This window comes from Juglans regia, chromosome 5 (genome assembly GCF_001411555.2).
Source record: "Juglans regia cultivar Chandler chromosome 5, Walnut 2.0, whole genome shotgun sequence".
NCBI classification, from domain to species: domain Eukaryota; kingdom Viridiplantae; phylum Streptophyta; class Magnoliopsida; order Fagales; family Juglandaceae; genus Juglans; species Juglans regia.
Window position 1 is genome coordinate 15110175 of NC_049905.1, and position 21714 is coordinate 15131888.

The window sequence follows — 21714 nt, forward strand, 5'->3', positions numbered from 1 at the left end:
ATAAAAACACTTATGCAAAGGAAACCAATAATGTAATTGCATGTCCCAAACTGTGATCAGTGTTGTGCCTAGGTTATTAGAGTTGCACACCATCTTCTACTAGGTTACTCCACAATTACAGCTATCATAAAGAATGACCCTTGTCCTTAATTCAAAATCACCGCTATTTGTTGGCTTTCACGCTATCACACTTTGAAATGCTTCATTATTTCTTTTCTTATTAAGGCCCCGGTGATAGGCAGCCTTTTCCAAAAGTGCTATCTTTTTTTTGTTCGAATCTCTAGTTTGTCCCTTTTCTCATTTATCAAAAGCATGTTTTCTAAACCATTAAGATGTGTTCATTAAGGTATGCCCCGCTGCACTTTTTAAGTGATTCTATTAGAAGAAATATGACTTTTTAGATGTCCTAGTTTGCAAAGGTAACAGTTTGGAAGTAAGCAAAGTGTTCACTATTTCCTTCATTCAAGTGTTACTTTATTATACGATCCTCTCAACAGAGCCACTTCACAGTTACTTGTGTATCTTTGAACTCATGATTCAGACAGTTCTCTTTTAGTCATCATACCTAAGAAGTGTTTTCAACCTAAAACTAGAATTGTTCTCCTTGTGACAATTTTTTTTTTTAATGAATTGTACATTTCCCATACCCCCCAACTAAAATGAAGCATTGTCCTCAATGTGTGCATGAAGAAGAGTAAATGAAGAGATGTTACCTGGGAGGTAGAACTTAAACATTTGAAAGATGTAAAACAAAAATGAGTATGTTCTGCATTGCGATCTGGTTAGATCAGGAAGCCAATAGAAAACTTTGAAGAAAGAAACTTAGTAAAAGGGAAAAAATAGAGAAAAAAATAGAAAAACTAAATGAAGTGATTGAAACCTCTAGACTATACTAGAACCGAGTCAGTTGACAATTGGTTCCTGTAATGGGAGGAATGAAATGTCTGGTGCACAAGTCCCTAAAAATGGTTTGAGTCTCTGGCCATTCACCTTGAAAGTATTACCATTTTGTGGGTTTGTGATTTCTATGGCACCATGAGGAGAAATTGATTTTACTAGGTAGGGTCCACTCCATCGAGATCTTAGTTATCCAGGGAACAGATGAAGCCTAGAATTGTAGAGCAAGACTTGTTGATTAGGTTCAGAATTTTTTCTAAGTATGCTCCTATCATGTAAGGCTTTCATATGTTCCTTAGCTAGCTTAGAATTCTCATAAGCATCCCTCCTAAGTTCTTCTAACTCAGACAATTGCAGCCTTCTCAAAGAACCAGCTTTTTCCATATCAAAATTATATTTTTTCACTACCCAATAAGCTTTGTGCTTAAGTTCTATAGGGAGATGGCATGCTTTGCCATAAACCAGCCTATATGGGGACATACCAAATATAATCTTATAAGCAGTCCTATATGCCCACAAGGCATCAACCAATATCAAAGACCAATCTTTCCTTGAGGGAGTAACAGGTTTTTCAAGGACATGATTAATTTCCCTACTTGCTAATTCAGTCTGGCCATTGGTTTGTGGATGATAAGGGGTGGACATTTTATGATGGATCCCATACTTCCTTAAGAGTGATTCTAGTTGTTTGTTGCAAAAGTGTCCCATTATCACTGATGATGGCTTGGGGCATACCAAACCTAGACACTTTGTTGTCTTTTATGAATTTGAGCACCACTTGGTGATCATTATTTTTACAAGGGATGGCTTCCACCAATTTAGAAGCATAATTTACTGCCACCAAAATATAAACATACCCAAAGGATGGCGGAAATGGGCCCATGAAGTCTAAACCCCAACAATCAAAAATTTCCAAAACCAAGATTGGTTGCAAGGGCATCACATTCCTCCTAGTTATCCCTCCTAGTTTTTGAAATGGCTCACACTTTTTATAGAATTCAAAAGCATCCTTGAACGTATGGGCTCAATACAAACCAGATTGTAAGATTTTAGCCACTGTTTCTTTGCAAAAAAGTGACCACCACAAGCCTCATTGTGACAAGCAAAAAGAACAGAGGTTATCTCAGTATCAGGGACACACTTACGGATTATTTGATCAGAACAGTATTTAAACAAGTAAGGGTCATCATAAAAAAAAAAAAAAACATTTTACCTCTACTTTGAACCTTTTTAAATCCTAAGGAGTCCATTGTGGAGGTGTTTTTCCTGTCACCAAGAAGTTGACAATGTCAGCATACCAAGGTGTATTTTCTATTAAAAGTATTTGTTCATAAGGGAAAGACTCAGAAATTGGCAAAGAAAAGTCAAATTCAGTAGCAATTAATCTAGATAGACCAGCCACCACATTCTCCACTCCCATTTTGTCTTGAATCGTGATATTGAACTCCTGCAAAAGAAACACCCATCTAATTAGTCTTGGTTTAGAATCTTTTTTTGTTAACAAGAATTTCAAGGCTGCATGGTCAGTAAAAATAATTATAGGTGAACCAATGATATAAGCTCTAAATTTCTCTAGAGCAAAAAAAATAGCCAGCAATTCTTTTTCTGTCGTGGAGTAATTCTTTTGACCTCCAATTAATGTCTTGCTAGCATAGTAAATTGCATAGGGTAGCTTGTTCCTACGCTGACCTAGGACAACTCCTATGACAAAATCACTGGCATCACACATGATCTCAAAGGGGAGGGACCAATCTGGAGGTTGCATGATAAGGGCTATAGTGAGTAGGTGTTTGAGTTGATCAAATGCTTTTTGATGTCCTGTTGTCCACTCAAACACAGTGTCATGGATAAGCAAATTACACAAGGGTTTGGAAATGGAGCTAAACCCTGGTATAAATCTCTTATAGAACCAAGTATGTCCTAAAAATGACCTAATGTCCTTCACAGTTTTGAGAGTGGGGAGCTTAGATATTAGGTCTATTTTGGACTTATCTACCTCAGTACCCCTTTAGGACACTATATGCCCTGATACAATACCCTATTGAGACATGAAGTGACACTTCTCCCAATTTAATAACAATTGATTCTCTTCACGCCTGGCCAAAACAACTTGCAAGTTAGTAAGGCAATTTTCAAAAGAGCTCCCAAAGACAGAAAAGTCATCCATGAACACCTCTAGGCTGTTTTCAATTAAATCACTAAAAATACCTAACATGCATCTTTGAAAAGTTGCTAGGGCATTACAGTCCAAAGGGCATTCTCCTGAATGCAAAAGTCCCAAATGGGCAAGTGAAAGGATTTTTTTCTTGATCCTTAGGAGCTATTTCAATTTGATAATAGCCTGAGAATCCATCCAAAAAGCAGTAAAAGACATGGCCAGCAACCTTTTCCAAGACTTGGTCAAGGAATGGTAAGGGGGAATGGTCTTTTCTAGTAGAAGCATTAAGCTTCCTATAATCAATGCGCATTCTCCATCTTGTGGTTACTCATGTGGGTACTAATTCATTTTTTTCATTTTTCACCATAGTCAGTCCATATTTCTTTGGAACCACTTGGATGGGACTACCCCAGTTACTATCAGAAATAGGGTAAATGATACTCACATCCAACAACTTGAGGACTTCATTCCTCACTACTTCCTTCATTGAAGGATTAAGCCTTCTTTGAACTTCTCTAGAAGGCTTAGAGTCCTCCTTCAGGTAAATCTTATGAGTGCAAATTAATTGGTTGATACTCTTAATGTCAGCCAAAGTCCAACCTATGGCTTTTTTATGTTTTGTAAGGACCTTCAACATTTCTTCCTCTTGTCCATTAGTTAAACAAGAAGATATAACCACTGGTAAAGTACAGTTAGGTCATAGAAAAGCATACTTGAGCTCTGCTGGTAGGGGCTTGAGATCCAATGATGGGATCCGCTCCTTCACTTCCCTTTATGTTGGTTGTGCTGGGCTTAGCTGCTCCACTTTGGGTGTCCACTCTGCTGGTTGCCCTGCATGAAGCACAACCACTAGTTTGTTAGTAAAATCTAGCAGTTCAAGATCTTTTTCAAAATTTTCACTAATCACAAGGAAAGATTCTGCAATGATGTCCTCCAACAGATTTACTTCTTAAGGTTCCTCGACCTCCTGAGGTTGTCTGCACAGATTAAATATGTTCAATTCAAGAGTCATGTTACCTCAATTTTAAAACTCCACTTCTACAGTTGATTAAAGCATTAGAAGTGGCCAAAAATGGTCTTCCTAAAATTACAGGAGCTTGGAAAACAGAGTTAATAGATAGCTGCATATCAAGGAAAACAAAATCTACTAGATAACAGAACTTATCCACCTACACTAGAACATACTCCACCACCCTGGTATTTTTATTGACCTATTAGCTAGTTGCAAGGTTATTGAGGTCGATTTAAGTTCTCCCAACCCCAATTTCTCATATACAGTATAAGGCAATAGATTCACACTAGACCCTAAGTCAAATAAAGCATGACCAATTTTGGAATTCCTAATGATTCAGGCAATAGTAGGGGATCCAGGGTCTTTAAATTTGGGAGGAGTGTTGTGTTGAATTATTGCACTGACTTGCTCAGTGAGAAAAGCCTTTTTTTCACACTCAACTTCCTTTTAATTGTACACAGATCCTTTAAAAATTTGGCATAAGTGGGAATCTGTTGGATAGCATCTAGTAAGGGTATATTAATCCTTGTTTAAATACCTCTAGAATCTCAGCTTGATTTTTAGCTTTATGAGAAACTGCTAACCTAGTGGGAAAAGGTGCTGGTGCTAGATAGGTTGTCTCTTTAGTTTGTATAAGCACTAGGTTAGAAATCTTACCACTGTGCCAGCTTTAGGGGTTGGGTTTTGATTGGGTGTAAAAAAAAATCATATCATTAAAAATCAAGGCCTAGAATAGATCCAAGCATCAAACTCAAGATCACATGGCCAAATTTGCTTCAAAACATCAATCTGTCCAAAAACCTCAAATATGTGACCTATTCGAACTCCTTCATGTATAAAAATTCATATCTTTAAACCCAACACCATAAATCCTTAAACTAACATCCTAACATGTAAATAAAACTCTTAGGAACAACACATGTAAATATTAAATTCATTGAAGTATGCTTTCACAACAAAAGATTCAAGCTTAGTCAAAACAGAATCTGTTTTCAACCTTCTAGTTTTCAACTTGCTAGATATAAGTAAAATTCTCATTAAAGAATTATAACATGCACTGAATCTTAACCAAACTTATACATTAGCATGTTAACTATACACTATAAAAGAATCAGATTAAGATCTTGCCAATAACTTGGTCAAAATCATCAAAATTTCACACATTATCCAGATTATCGCCAAAAATGACCTCTTAATGCTTAAAACAACTTTTGACCCACCTAGCAACTACTAAACTTAACAATAAATAAATAAATATCAACAGAAACTAAACTCGAATAGGAATAACGTCTATGAAGAGTACTTTGTCGGAAAATACCTACAACAGCTTCAAACAAATCATGCAAAGTAAGCCAGAAAATATGTCTGAGAGCTTCTCTGGTTTTCTCTTCAAGAAAAGGGTTGCAAAGTGACCAAATGCAAGGGGAATGGACATGAACGACCTTTAAAAATCTTTAGGGATGATAGGAGAGGTGTGAATTACTCTTTGAGTGATGGGGTGTCGGCCAAAACCAGGGGCAAAACCAGCTGATGATTTTATGCCAGCAGATGTCGTGTGAGAGGGAGGGGTGAGTTGGCTCTTGGCCTTCCCATCAAGTACTATTTGGGCTTCTTTGGGCAATGATAGGACTGCCATGTCAGGGGGAAACTTCCTCCATAAGCCTTGCCTTGGTGGCCAGATTTCGTGGGCCTTAATGTGCGATGCCCCCAGCCCCCGCTTGGGATTTGACAGTGACTAAATGTGTTGGGACATGTAACATAAGGTTACATACCCCTCGTACATGACAGTTAAGATGAAATCCACCTAACATTCTAGTAATATGCAATAAAAATCACAGCGAAAATATTCTTTTATATCTACTTAAGCATTGTGGCAAAAAAAAAAAAAAAAGATACATGGTACCAATAAGTGCAAATATCCCAAAAGCTTTTATATAAGCATAAGCACTTCAAAAAGAGTTATGTTTCCCAAAAGGCTTCCAAAACACGTAGAGTATTATAAGTTTTTTCCAAAACACAGGACCCTTCAAAATATTGTCTAAACCACAAAAGATTTACATCTTAAGTCTTCATGGCTTTTCAGGCTTCATACTCTTTTCTAAGAACCGGTCCTTGCCACGGTTCCTAAGTCTCTTTAGCTAATCAATGAGTTTGAGTACTTCGGTGTAGTCTGATCTATGATCTCCAACTGCTCCTAGATGGAGGGCCTAGAAGAGCTCACTTCCATCTTTGGCACTATCCTAACCAGAGGGAGTGTTGTCCTCTTTCGCTTCTTCATTGGGGTTTCCTACACTTGTTACGACTTCTACCATTCCGGGTGGGGAATGGTAGTAAAAACTACCATAGTGAGATTTTGAGAAATCTCAGTAAGTAAACAGTCAACATACCACAGATATCACAAGCATATAAAAGCAAACCACAAATGAATGCATGGACATGTACTTTGATGTAAAACCTTGACATATGCAACATAGACTTTCACATAAAACAATTTTTCCATCTTTTAAACTCTTAGCACATGTTCATATCATTTGAGTTCAAGTTCTTGTTCATATAATAACATATCATGCCATTCCCTTATCATTTCATAACATGTGACATTGAGACCACGTCTCATAATTTCATATCATTTCATACCATAACATAGCATATCATTGGCATAACATATCATGGTATATCATAACATATCATGTCATAGAGCTCAATTTTTTTTTTCATATAATTTAATTCACATGATTGGAGTTTCCCTATACACCATGTGTTCCCCACTAGTTACCGCATCAACCATCGATCCACTTGATCGAGGTGACTACGTCATATCATAATCATATTCTTTTATGGCAGTTTGCTTATTTCGCCTTTATTGTATTACACCCACTAGCTTTAGGTACAACCTTACTTCGGTATCATTTCATAGGAACCATTCGAGACTCATCAACTGTACTTCGTCGACCCAGGAGTCTTCACTCGACTTTAAACACTCTACAGTGGACAGGGAGTTCTACTAGGGCATTTCTCCGTCCTAACATTTGGGGTTGTGATAAAACATACGTTGACTCATTCTATTGAAAATATAGACCCAAATGCATGAGATATGGACCTATGATGAAGCACTAATCATATTCATGCAACATGTAAAAGCCGAACCATATAGTCCAAACAACAACATACATCTTACGACATGGCTTGAAAATATTAGAACATGCAATTAATGATGAATACATGTAAACAAATTCATTTCACACTTGGTAACACCAAAAGAGATTTTCAAAACCCTAATATGGTCTTGGCCGATTCATCCAAGCCTTCCAAAACATGGATTTTCATCATCACAACTCATAAACTCATGCTTCCACATAATCTTATGTCAAAACAAACATTCTTAGCATATATACAATGTAAAACCAAAACCCTTATATGGCATACTCAAAATCCTCTTCAACCAAAGCATCACAAAATATGGCATTTCATTACTTTAACCAAAACCGAATACATATGCATCAAGATGATAAGATTCAAGCAATGAAATACAAACAAGAGTTTACACAATATATATGAACCAAGTATATACATACAATAAGATGACAAGTTCAAGTAATAAAATACAAGAAAGGGTTTACACAATATATACAAGTGTTGTCAAGAGAGTAAGCTGGCAGTTTACTTGCAAAATCTAACGTCCAAGCAAAATAAGCAAATCAGAAAAAATGTAGTAACAAGGTCATGATAATCCATTCTTTCAAAACCCTAAGCCATACATGAGTGAGTGAGTGAGTGCTTTAGGTTATTCTTCAAAACAGGAGAAACCCTAATCTTCAAGGCTCTCTCATAGGTCCAAAACTTCTAAGGAATAAAACCCTAGTTCTTTTTCCAAAAATCATGTTTAGGTCGTGGCCTTCCTTTCCTTCCCAAAATACATCCTCACATCTTAATCATAAGATGGTTCGGATTCTCATTCTTGAAAGAAATCCCTAAGCATTCCGAATATGGTGAGTGTGCTCATGTGGAAGATCAGCTCAAAACCGAAAGTATTCCCCTTCCCATGGTCACTTGTGTGTGTGTGCACTTGTGCATGAAGAACACATGGGAAAAACATAAGCATTCCCTCTCTCTTGGCCATGTGTGAGAAACAAGAAAAGAGATGGTTGATTCTTCCTTACCTCGTGGCTTCCTTTGAAGAAAGATGATCCTAATCTTTGCAAACACTTAGAACCAAACTTGAGTGGATAAAGGATGGTGTTAATTGTGTTTGGGTGAGAAGAAAATAGGGAGAAAGTGAGTGACCGAAATTCTCTATGCTTGTCTTCAAAATTCCAAAAAGACTCTTAGTCTTTTGGTTCCATCTTCATATAGGCGTGTTCTCCCTCCTTTAGAAACCGAAACTTAGTGCATGGATGCCAAATGGCATCCTCACCGTGTGCCTCTTCCCTTTCCCTCATCATGAGATTGTGTTGGGAACACAATGAAACTTTTTGGACAAGTAGCACCTCCCTCTCAAAACCGAAACTCTACTTCCCCATTTACCCTTCATTTTGCGTCTTGGTTCTTTGAATCTTGTGGAAAAATGGTCGTTCTTCGAACTAATATCTCCCTCAATCCTCTACAAGTGTGCATGTGTGCCATGTGGCGCGTGAGGAGTGTGTGAGTGTGTGGTGGCCAAAAAGCTCATCTCTTTCCAAGAAGACCTTCCTTCTACCAATGTCTTGGATATTGTGTGATTGGTCATTGTTGGTGGCAAAATGCACAAATCCCCTTTGCCCTTGCCGTCCACCTCAAGTGTGCCCTTCACAAGATTCTTCTAGAATCCTCATAGGCGTGTAGGTCTTCCCAAGCAAGGTTTCACCCCTTCCCAAGACAAAACTCTTCACCTTCCATTTGCATACATGACACTTGGCCAACTCTTCTAGAAATTGAATCCTCCCTTACTTCTTCCACTTTTTTTTTTTTCTAGAAATCCAATGCATGCTTGACAAGTGTAATCCTTGCCTTTTCCCAAAGTTCCAAATGAGAAGTGATTTTCCTAAAATGACCAAAAACTCCTTCTTGAAGCCAAGTGGCACCATCTCTTTGCCTAGAGGATGACCTTGAGCCGTCCAAAACCAAAGTCCTTAATGGGCCAAATTCCTATGAGCCTTTTCTTCTATTTTTCTCTTGTGGGCTTTTTAACTTAGAACTCTAAGATCCAATCCAACAAAATAGGAAGTGGCCTAAAGAATTCTTTCACACTTAGCCAATAACGCAAAAAAATAAATAAATAGATAAATAATATCCACAAGAATTACTAATGGAAACTTAGCAAAAAAATATGGGGTGTCACATAATGTGCCTGAACCGAATGGGCTTCCATTTAGGTTTTCATTGGGGTTTGGGTTGCTATTAAGCCCAAATCCAATTTTTCTTTGCCTAATAAAATTACCAAGATTTAAAATAATAATTAAGGATGTAATAACATAAATTTGAATGGTTAATAGCATATGGAAGTAATTTAATCAAATGATTAAACACTATGCTAAAATCGAGTTCATTTAGGGTTTGGAGGCAAACTTTGGAGTTTGGAAAAACCATTTGGAGTTTCGGTTTTCTCCAAGCTTTTGCAATTGGATTCTAGTGTTTAGGATTTCTCAAGGGTAGAGATGCTCTTTGGTTTGACACAAATTGGATGGTTGGATGGAATAGGGTTTTGCTTAGATGACATGATCACAAAGCTTGATTTCCTTCACATTTTCCATCTCATGGTTCCTCTGGGTGCTAAATGTTTAAATACTATTCACCAAGTGTGGCTAAGATCTTGCCAAGTATCCAAATAAAGCTTCTCTAACCTAATTTGGACATTGCACATTGTGATTTTGAAAACACTGATCTAGGTGCTAACATTGAGGCTACCATTCACTCCAAAAGAATGTGAAAATAACTTTGTTCCATAAAATCCTAAATATTCATACAAAACTAGGAGTATACTTCATTTTGCAAAATCCAACTCCTAAGTGCTTCAAACAATTCAAAATGTGTTTTCGAACAAGTGCTATTCCCGAAATTGAAAATGGGTTTATTGCGCCATAAAATCTTAAATATTCCTCTGATACTAATGGAGTAGAACATTTCTCATTCTTAGGCTTCTAACTACCTCAAATAAATAAAATCTCATTTTTGGCACCATAGTGAGTAGCAAAGCTGACTATGCTGACAGACAAACCTACTCAATTAGGTTGATTCATGAAAATTTTTGGGTTTTCACGAGATTCCTAAAACCTAAAGAAATTCATTCATTGAATTTTTGACAGGCTGTTATAGTTTTAATGTTATTGGATTCAAAGTCTTTTGACTTTGGATAATCCGATTCACATTAATGGTCCTAACAAATTAGAAATTGGATCACCCATAACTACTCACAAAATTTGGATATTATTTCTGCAAATTAGGTTAAAAATTTGTTACTTAAAAATTTAATTTTTTTCAATTATCTATCAAACTCTATAGTTTCGCATTCTTTTGTCCCCCCCTCTTCTTCTAACTTCTTGTCCACTTTTCTTTCTCATCTCTAATAATCTCTTTTCGAAATTTTTTTGCCTTGGTCATCTCCACATCTTCCCTTCTTTTGCTCCCTTTTTTCATTCCCCATACTCTCCCTTGTTTCGCCCTGTTAATGCCTAAATTCATATTAAAGGCCAGAATGAAGGAAGGAATTATTCCCGGCTCACGATAGTGATTCGGGTGTCGATACGATGCTCTTCACGTTCATCCATAAAATAAATAATAAATAACTCAATAAAGAGAGACACAAGAATTTACTTGGCTTGACATAAAAGCCTACGTTAACGGGTTGTTTGGGGGCAAAATTCATTATGATAGATGATTTTACAATCTCTCATGGCCACACATATTGCTCAATACAATGGAGAAATCTAGGGTTTCAGGAGGTTGAAGACGATGCCTCCCTTGAGAGAGATTTGATGGAGTCACTATGTGTGGTGAGTTTGTAAGTAGAGAGCTTATGGAGAGTCCCTTCCTTATATAGAGGTCTATTTCCTTTGAGTGATTGAGTCTAATTTGCCTTGTGAACCATTTTCCTTTCAGGAGTCTAAATCTCTTTCCTTTTAGGAGTCTGAATCAACTTATTCTGGCTTGTCTCTTCCTTGCCTTATCTATTGGCTTTATCTCTTCCCTTATTATTAGTGATAAGTTTTCAAAGGGTTGGACCTAGTCAATTTAGTCCCTAATGGATGCTCGTGATTCTTAAGGTCGACCTGTTTATCAAGAAGGCTTTGAGAATCTTAAAGTGAACAGTGATGGAGGTAACCTGCAAAAAACTTCAGAAAAAGGAATTCTAGGAACTAGTTCATAATTTGTAACTGTTATACAATGCAATTGAGATCTCCATGAGTGGTCCTCAAGAAGAATTTTTGAAATTTGTAGTAAGGGCCTTCGTGGATAGGCCTTTGCAAAGTTTGTTTGTAAGAACATTTGCGTGATAATTGAGTGTATTGATGATTGTGTGACTATTTATTGTTAGTAAAGTGTGCATAATTTGAAGCTCGGTGATCGTTTTTTGTTTTTGATGGAATTAGTGGATTTTGTCTAGTGTTGCAATATTCTGTTGGTGCTTTTCTATTTTGATGTAGATGTAAGAGTCTATTTGAAGTAACCCACGCCTAACTGATCAAATGGAGCCTGTCGACTTGTTCCCAAAAGAAACCCACGCGAGGCCGTTGTAGAGCTGGGGGGCTCATTCCTGAAGGTAATGCGAGTGGAGTCACTCGACAGTTGCTCATATGTCTGCCACTTTTCAGCAATTTATGGCAAGCCAAAATGCAACTAACACTCAGAATTCTCAGGCCATCAGTGAAATCAGAGTCACACTTGGCAAAATGACGACCACTCTAACCACTTTTGGAAAAGGGTAAATTTCCAGCTCAAGCTCAACCCAACCTGCAAGTGTACAAGCAATCACAAGTGCATTCAGTTGAGAATGAAGACATTAAACCAATGAAAGCTATTATCACACGTAGGAGTGGTAAGCAAGTTGTACCGCGGTCATCAGTTGAAGATGATTTTGAGCCTAAACAACTTCCAAAAGCCTTGGAAGATGCATCAGAGTCCCCTAAAGCACATGTTGACCATAGTGGAAATCAGCAAAAAGAAATTGAGTCTTGCAGCACCATATCCTTAGGGATTATTGTCGGCTACTAAGAGTAAGCAGCAAAAAGAGATTTTTGAGGGGTTCAAGCAAGTAAAAATTAATATTCCGCTATTGGAGGCCATTCAACAAATTCCTTCTTACTCCAACTTTTTGAAAGAATTATGTATGGTGAAGAGGCAATTGAATGTGAAGAATAAAGACTTCTTAACGGACCAAGTTAGTGCGATCATTAAGCGTGAGACTCCTCCAAAGTATAGAGATCTGGGCTCTCCTACAATTTCCATCATGATTGGTGAATCCTGAATTGCTAGAGCCTTGCTAGATATGGGCAATAGTGTAAATTTGTTGCTATACTCACTTTATGAACAATTATAAGTGTTATTTTTATGTGATTTTTATCACTATTTTATTTATGAAAAGTTTCATTTTCCCTTCAATAGTATTGATTTTATTTTATTTCTACATATTATTATTTATTTTCTTAGATTTGAAGGAATAAGAAGATTTAGTACAAAAGGAGAGCATTTTGATATAAAAGAAGAGACTACGAATCATGACCGATGAGAGGTAGCGAGATCTAAAGAGAGTCAATGAGATTTGGGCGAGGAGCTTTGTCCCTTGGGCAGCATATAGATTTCTCTCGCCCAAAAGCGAGAAGACTTACCTCTCATTTGGCGACCAGAAGGCGCGAAGATTTGGCGACAAGGCTCTAGGCGGTTAGATTGGGCAACTAGTCTAAACAACCAACTTAAAAGACCAACCTAAAGGACATCATGGACAACAACTAGAAAATGCGAGAGAAGTCATTCATCCCGGTCAAGGATCTTTCCACCCGGTAGGCGAAGAGAGGATTGTGTGGTTTTTGTGACCTCCACGCCCATTCATTTGTGAGCTTCCAGCCAATTATATTCAGCGCACACGACATCTACCTTGTGGGACCATTCCGAGTTCCGCAATCAATCTATTGACGACCAAATCCTCCCGAACTCCACAATTCAAGCCGCATATCACTGAATCTTCCATTTTAGATAATTTTGATATTCTTGGGATAATTTCCTTTTATGTTAACATCTATCTTTAGAAACTATTTTCCAAATTTGTAGGCTAGATTGTAGCTGCATTTATTTTGTTTTCAGATTTGAGTTTTGATATCTATTTAATCCCGTCTTGTGGGATAAATAGGTAGTCTCGATTCTTAATCTTAGTTTTAGTCTTAGTCTGAGTCTGAGTCTAGAGTTCCAGAATTTATTCTTGATGTGTTCTTATGAGAAGGCAGAACTGGAGGGCAAAGGCGAGAGCCGCATGCTTCATCAACTGACTTTAATGAAGAATACCAGTTTTATTCTTTTTCTTTCCAATTCCATTGTGAACTAATTCTATTTTCTAGAGCTTTGATGTAGCCTAGCATTAAACACAATTTATATTTCAAGTTATTTTATTTTCAATATTTCTATGATTGAGTGTTTATTCCTTATTCTTAATGCTTATAATTTTCTAACTAATTATTGTTCGATTTTTTAGATTGCAATGAGATCGAGAGGTGATTTGTGATTAAAGCTCTAGGATTAAATACCATTAGTTGAGCGAAAGCAAAGATGCTTTACCGCGACTAGTGTAATTTTCAAGAAAAACCCAAAGAACTTAACGAGTCTCTAATTAGTTAAATTCTTATAGAGATATGGAGTTATTACTTTGAGATATTGTTGATATTGTTCAAGAGAAAATATTGAATAGTTAAGGGATTTTTATCATCAACTTGGGATAATTGAAATTATATAACAAAGAAGAATAAACTGTGTGGGATTTGCTAGGTCAAGTCAAATGCTATAAATCTATTCTTATTATTTTTAAAATCTTAATTTTAATGTTCTTTTCTACAGTTTAATTTAGATAAACCATTCTTCAAATTTCAATTTTCCAAATACTAATTAATTTAGTCAATTTCAATACTCAATAGCATAATTATTTCATGTGGGTTCGATAACCATTTTCTTCAAAACACTTAACTACTTGTTACGATTTTGTGCACTTGCAGATATATTTTTACGTGAACAAGTTTGTGGCATCGTTGCCGGGGAATAGTTATTTGTTAATTTTTACTACTTTGGATTTTATTTTATTTATTTAAAAAAAAAATGGTTTAAATTATATCTCTGTTTGGTTTTTCTTTTTAATAATCAGAAGTGCATGCTTCGATCTAAATCATTAGAGCATACACATTTCGATCTCGAGATTGAAAGAACTTTATGTCGGATCAATAAAAGAAGAAGAAAGAGGTCACCGTCTCTAAATTTAAAATGGCCGACCAGGAGTACAAGGCATTCAGAGATTATGCTATGTCCGAAATTGCGGCTCAATTGGCAAACCTATCCAAACAAATAGGTAAAATGAACATTAATGCTATTCAAACTAATGTTGTTTGTGATCATTGCGCAGGAAATCATTCAAGTATATATTGTCAAGTGGGGAATCCTTTTGCCCAATCGAGTTATGAACAAGTCCATTACGTGTCCAATTTCCAAGGTCAAAGTAATCCTTACTCAAACACTTTCTTTCATGAATGGAGAAATTACCCTAATTTTTCATGGAACAATAACCAAGTGCCGGCTAAACCACCCCAACAGTTTCCACAACAAGAGAAGAAGCCGACACTTGAAGATATGATCATGTAGTACATGTAAAAGATAGATATGGTGAATCAAAACAACTCGGCTTCAATCCAAAATCTTGAAGCACAAATCGGTCAGCTCTCAAACATGCTTACTAAGAGGATAGCAGGGACATATGACCAGCCACAGTTGGTAAATACCGAGTGACATGAAGAAGCTGTCGAAAATGTAGAGTCCGAGAAGAAGGAAACCGAGGATGAGGTGAAAGAAATCGATCACGAGGCGACCGACCAGCAAGTTGAGAAGACTAGAGAGAATAACCCGAGGGGACTCATTGAGGACGTACTGGTGAAAGTTGATAAGTTCATCTTCCCGACCGACTTCATTGTACTCGATATAGAGGAAGACGAGGAGATCCCTTTGATACTGAGCCAACCTTTCCTTTCGACGGGGAGAACTTTAATTGATGTCCAGAAAGGGAAACTCATTTTGAGAGCAGCAAGGAGCAAGTCACTTATGATGTATTTAAATCTATGAAATTGCCTTCCGAGGTACATTCTTGTTTTCAAATAAGCGATCGAGATGCGGTCATGGCCAACGAGACTTATGGAGCTGAATTCCCAAAGCTACCACATAAGGAACCACCCAAGCTTGAACTCAACCCCCTTCCATCAAATTTAAGGAATGAAGAGGCCGGGGAGATCTCCAAGGGGTACATGGCTGCATCTTCAAGGAAAATATTCAAATGGAAGACCAAAAATAAAATAAAAAAATAAATCAGGGGAGCATCTCTTACCTTCTCTCATTACTTGCTTTAGTTTTTCTTCCTTTGTACCATTAAGGACAATGTGATATTTAAGTTTAGGAGGAAATGATATTATTTTATTCAAAATAATAATAATAATAATAATAATAAATAATAATGATAGTGATGATGAAGATGAAGATAAAAACAATATGGTTTGATGAATAAAATGCTTATGATAAGAATATGATTGAAATTGATTATAATTTTTAGGAAAAATTCTCATTGCTTAAGTATAGTTATTAATTTTTTACTTGATCTTACTTAATTTGATATTTCCTATGTTCAATAAATGCTTCTTATGATCATTAATTGTTTTGAGTACCTATAGAAATTTTATGTGAATTTTGTGAATTTGAATGGTCTCACCTTACTCTAGAACTTGTTTGATTACACTCGAGGGGAAATCCTAGACAGAATATTACTGAAAAAATGATTAAGGCATTCTTTGGACCGATTGAGTCTTTCAAGCTTACCTGTTTATTTTCTTTATCTCTAGTTGCCCATTTGAGCCTTATTGAAATATATTTTGGTCTTATATTTCTCTTTCTTGTAAACCTCATACTCCCTACCCTATTTGAGCTTAAACCCTGATTTTCTTACCTTTCAAGAGAACTAAGTTTACACAAAGTCACACACTTACAAGAGCATGAAAGCCAAGAGAGGTAGAAGGTCTATAAGTAAAGTTAAGTATAGCAATATTATCAAAATCATAAGTTTGAGGGTGTGAAGAATCAACTCGTTTACTGTGTGGCCGACAAGAAAAGGCCGATGAGAGTCATCTACAAAGGCAGTTGAAAAAGTATGGAATATTTCCAAGAAAAAAAAAAAGTCTAACCTATCGAATAGAGGGGTAAAGAGAGATACTTGAAAGTGCAATAAAAAGAGGTATGTTGAGAGATTTACAAAGATTGAGAAGAGATGTTTATGTTAGAAGTGAGAATGCTCTATTTATTCTGTTGATGTTCAAACTTAAGTTCTCTTGCTTTGTTTGAATCCTACCTTTTATTTGTAACCCTCACCCTCACCCTAACCTTACATTACAAGCTTAATAAAGACCTATTGATTCCTGGAGATAGTTTCTATCACTATTTTAAATACCGTACCGTACCGGCCAGTATGGCCAAAATATGCCGTACTGGCCACTGGTCCGGTACAGGTATTACACATATTTCATACCGGCCCAAATACCGGCGGTATTGGCCTATATTTCGGTATGTATTGGCCTGTATTTCGGCCCGTACTGGCTGATATTTTGGCCTTTAATTTTTTATTTTTTTTCCATTTTTGGAAACTACAAGCTCATTTTTTTACTCCCAATTCAGACTAGACTATTTATAATTTATATATATATGTATTTATATATAATTTATTCATATATAGACTATTATTTTAGAATATAATTTTTATATATGTTTATATATATAATTTATTCATATATCGACTTTCCCGAAATGGTACAGGAAACGGTACCGATATCGAAATATTTCGTTATAGTGCCATGACTGGTACGACATCCGGTACGATATTCAAAACATTGGTTTATGTCCTATATTAGTGGAGAGTGATTTGAAAAGCAAGCCTATGGAGTTTTTAAAGATCCATTATTTATTTACATGTTTTCATAAAACTATTCGTGGAGCAAATAAGGAAGTGAGAATGATGGGTATGCGTGAATGTAGAGATGGATAATGCGGTGGAATTGAGTTTTGAATTAACTTTTGGACTTGATTGATCTTGAATAATTCCTTTAAATTATAGATTTTAGATAATCTTTAAGGCAATAAATTTTATGAATTAAACCAATGCTTGTTTTAATTGTCTTTGCTTTTCTTCTTTGCTCAGGGTGAGCAAAGCTTAAGTTTGAGGGTATTTAATAAGTATTATTTTTATGTGATTTTTATCACTATTTTATTTATGAAAAGTGTCATTTTCTCTTCAATACTATTGATTTTATTTTATTTCTACATATTTTTATTTATTTTCTAGGATTTGAAGGAATGAGAAAATTTAGTGTAAAATGAGAGCATTTTGGTACAAAAGAAGAGACTACTGACCCAGACTGATGAAAGGCAGCGAGATTTGAAGAGAGTCGATGAGATTTGGGCGAGGAGCCTTGTCCCATGGTAGCAAATAGATTTCTCTTGCCCAAAGTCGAGAAGACTTACCTCTCGGTAGGCGACTAGAAGGCACGAAAATTTGGCGACAAGGCTCTAGGCGGTTAGATTGGGCGACTAGTATAAACGACCAACTTAAAAGACAACCTAAACGACATCGTGGGCAACAACTAGGAAAGGCGAGAGGAGTGTTTCATCCCGGTCGGGAGTCTTTCCACTCGGTAGGCGATGAGAGGGCTATGTGGTCTTTGTGACCTTCACGCCCATTCATTTATAAGCTTCCCGACAGTTATATTCAGTGCACACGGCATCTACCCGATGAAACCCTATCGAGTTCCACAATCAATCTATTGATTACCAAATCCTCCCAAACTCCGCAATTCAAGCCGCATATCACTGAATCTTCCATTTTAGATAATTCTGATATTCTTGGGATAATTTCCTTTTATGTTAACATCTATCTTTAGAAATTATTTTCCAGATTTTTAGGCTAGATTGTAGCGGTATTTATTTTGTTTCTGGACTCGAGTTTTGACATCTATTCAATCCTGTCTTGTGAGAAAAATAGTTAGTCTCGTATCTTAATCTTAATTTTAGTTTTAGTCTGAGTCTGAGTTTAGACTTCAAGAATTTAGTCTTGAAGTGTTCTATTGAGAAGGCGGAACTGGAAGGCAGAGGCAAGAGTCGCATGCTTCATCAACCGACTTCAATGAAGAACACCAGTTGTATTCTTTTTCTTTGTAATTCCATTATAAACTAATTCTATTTTCTAGAGTTTTGATGTAACTTAGCATTGAACACAGTTTATATTCCAAGTTATTTTTTTTTTCAATATTTCCATGATTGAGTGTTTATTCCTTATTCTTAATGCTTACAATTTTCTTGCAAATTATTGTTTAATCTTTTGGATTGCAATGAGACCGAGAGGTGATTTGTGATTAAAGCTTTGGGATTAAACACCATTAGTTGAGCGAAAGTAGAGATGCTTTACCGCGACTAGTGTATTTTCAAGAAAAATTCAAAGAACTTAACGTTAGGTGAAGTCAAATGCTCTAGATCTATTCTTATTATTTTTAAAATCTTAATTTTAATGTTCTTTTCTTCAGTTTAATTTAGATAAACCATTCTTCAAATTTTGGTTTTCCAAATAGCAATTTCAATACTTAATAGCATAATTATTCCCTGTGGGTTCGATAACAGTTTTCTTTAAAACATTTTACTACTTGTTACAATTATGTGCACTTGCAGATATATTTTTATGAGAACAAACAACTTGGACTGGGAGAGTTCAAGGCAACTACACTTATGATGCAGTTAGCCGATAGGTCAATAAAGAAACCAAGGGGAGTTGTGGAAGATGTGCTTGTGCAAGTTGACAAATTTTATTACCCAGTTGACTTTTTAATTCTGGATATGCAGTAGTCAATTGTCAACAATTCCCAAGCTCCAGTCATCATTGGAAGACTATTTCTAGCTACGTCATATGCCTTGATCAACTGCAGAAGTGGCGTTCTGAAGCTTACTTTTGGGAACATGGCACTTGAGTTGAACGTTTTCAACCCTTGCAAAATGCCGGATCATTTTGATGACACAAGTGATTTGAATGCGGTAGAGGGTTTGACACCAAAAGAAATTATTTGCTCAACTTTTCCTTTTTTCGATTATGAGCTTATTTACTAGACTTCTGCATTTTGACTTAATGAAAAAACTGACCATGCTGACAAAAATATCCTTGAAGTTTTGGACTGTTTTGCAGATTTTTCTTCACCACTTGAGGTACACACTACTGGCGCAAAATGGCATCCCCAGTTTGAGACTTTGCCACCACCACACATACTTAAATCTTTAGAGGAAGAAGTTCCCCAGCTGGAACTGAAACCACTTCTTAAAGATTTAAAATATTTCTTTCTTGGTCCTGAAGAAGGAACTTTCCCTGTGGTAATATCTTCAAAGTTAAATCAGAAGGATGAAGCCCAGTTGCTTGAAGTCTTAAGAAAGTATCGATATGCAATTGGGTGGACAATAGCCGACATCAAAGGTATTGATTCTGCTACTTGTACCCACAAAATCCATCTTGAGGACGATGCTAGACCAATTCGAGATGCTCAACGTAGGCTCAATCCTGCTATGAAGGAAGTTGTCAAAAAAAGAAGTGCTCAAACTACTCGCAGTGGTATCATTTACTCCATCTCAGGTAGTAAGTGGGTAAGTCCAACTCAAGTAGTACCTAAAAAATCTGGTTAGATTGTTGTTAAAAATGAGAAAAATGAATTAATTCCAACTAGGATGATCACTGGCTGGAGGATGTGTATTGACTATAGAAAACTTAATTCAGTCAGAAGGAAAGATCATTTTCCTTTACTATTTTTGGTTCAAGTTTTAGAACGTATGGCTGGTAATGCATTCTATTGTTTCTTAGATGGATTTTCTGATTATTACCAAATTGTTGTAGCGCCTAAGGACCAGGAGAAGACCACCTTCACCTATCCTTTTGGCATTTTTGCTTTTTCCAGATTGTCTTTTGGTTTTTGTTATGCTCTAGCCACGTTTCATAGATGCATGTGAGTATTTTTCTGGTATGATTGAGGATATTTGTGAAGTATTCATGGATGATTTCTCCGTTTTCGGAAAATATTTTAAGAGTTGTTTATATAATCTGGCTTGTGTTCTTCAGAGATGCGAAGAAAAAAAAAATTTTGCTTAATTGGGAGAAATGCCAATTTATGGTTACTCATGGCATTGTTTTAGGTCATATTGTTTCTAAAGGTGGACAAGGTAAAAATTGAATTAATATCTAATCTTCCTATCCCTAGGACAGTTAAAGATATTCGTTCTTTTCTTGGTCATGCTGGCTTTTATAGGTGATTTATTCAGGGTTTTAGTTCTATTGCAAAACTTTTGTGCACTCTTTTACAAAATAATGTTGAATTTGTTTGGTCCAATGAATGCCAAAAAGCTTTTGATACCCATAAGGAATCGCTTATCACTACCCCTATTATGCAACCTCCACAATGGGACCTTCCCTTTGAAATCATGACTGATGCAAGTGACTATGCTTTAGGGGTTGTTTTGGGTCAACCTTAAATGATGCCCAGAAAAAGTACACCACTACTGAAAAAGAATTACTTGTAGTGGTTTTTGCACTTGATAAATTTTGGGCTTACATTCTTGGTTCTCTTGTTACTATTTTCACTGACTACTCTGCATTGAAGTATTTGTTGGCTAAGAAATATGCGAAACCACGCTTAATTCGCTGGATTTTACTTCTTCAAGAGTTCAAAATCACCATTAAGGACAAGAAAGGAGTCGAAAATGTGGTGGATGACCATATCACCAGATTACCACCTCCTTCTCTTCGAATGTCATCCTTCCTCTCGATGATAGTTTCCCGAACGAGCAGCTATTTGCGATTCAAAAAGCTCCCTAGTTTGCTGACATAGTCAATTATTTGGTGACTGAACAAATGCCTTCTCAATGATCCATCCAAAATAGGCACTAATTTCTCTCTGAGGTATGACACTTCTATTTTGATAATCCATACATTTTCAAATATTGTTCGGACCAATTAATTCGAAGATGTATCCTGGATGATGAGTTTTCTTCTGTGATGAGATTTTGTCATATAGGTGCATGTGATGGTCATTTTTCAGCAAAGATAACAATAGCTAAGATTTTGCAAAGCGACTTTTACTGGCCTTCTATGTTTTAAAACATTTACAATTTTTGTAAGACATCTGAGTCTTGTAAAAAATTGGGATCCATTAGCAAAAGAGACATGATGCCTCTTTCCCCTATTCTTACTTTAGAAATCTTTGATTGTTGGGGAATAGACTTCATGGGTCCTTTTCCGGTTTCCTTTGGGAACATATACATTTTATTGGTTGTTGTAACACCATGCTCCTTCCTTCTTACGTACACTTCTTCTTTCTGGCGTACGTTCCTTCTTTATGACGTAAGCAAATGTCGAGGGCAGAAATTA

At 36.3% G+C, this 21714-nt stretch overlaps 1 pseudogene; it reads right to left on the minus strand.

The window, feature by feature from the left end:
- Positions 1–1086: 1086 nt before the first annotated feature.
- LOC118348439 lies at positions 1087–5703 on the minus strand (annotated as a pseudogene).
- Positions 5704–21714: the final 16011 nt, after the last annotated feature.